Raw genomic sequence first — 448 nt, forward strand, 5'->3', positions numbered from 1 at the left:
AGTATGTAGTAAGTATACTGTGCAGAATATGCTAATTTTATTGGCGACACTCATTTTTTTAATTCAGTAAGTAGTAAGCTAGTATTCCATTCCGAACATAGCCACAGATCATAGTTTAGGATTGTGCAAATTGTTAGCGGGGAAAGAAGGGAAAATGTTCACACAAGTAAGCATTAGCATCACTTTGTGGCCTGGAGGAAACATTTAAATACTTTCACTAATGGTAAAGTAAATTCCTGTGCGTTGCTTTTTATTTTAGGGACTAAGTGGTGCTTATGTAATAATTCAAGTGAAACCTCAAGGGGCGTTCTGTGCAATTTAGTCTATTCTTTTTAGATTGTATTATCTCTTGGGCCCAGAAGTAACATACTAAAAAAGCATGAGAAAATAAAATCCTATTTAAATAAATTGAATAAACCCAGATATCTCTCTTTCCCCCAAAAACAGA

Source organism: Cyprinus carpio, chromosome A25 (assembly GCF_018340385.1).
Source record: "Cyprinus carpio isolate SPL01 chromosome A25, ASM1834038v1, whole genome shotgun sequence".
In the NCBI taxonomy this organism is placed as follows: domain Eukaryota; kingdom Metazoa; phylum Chordata; class Actinopteri; order Cypriniformes; family Cyprinidae; genus Cyprinus; species Cyprinus carpio.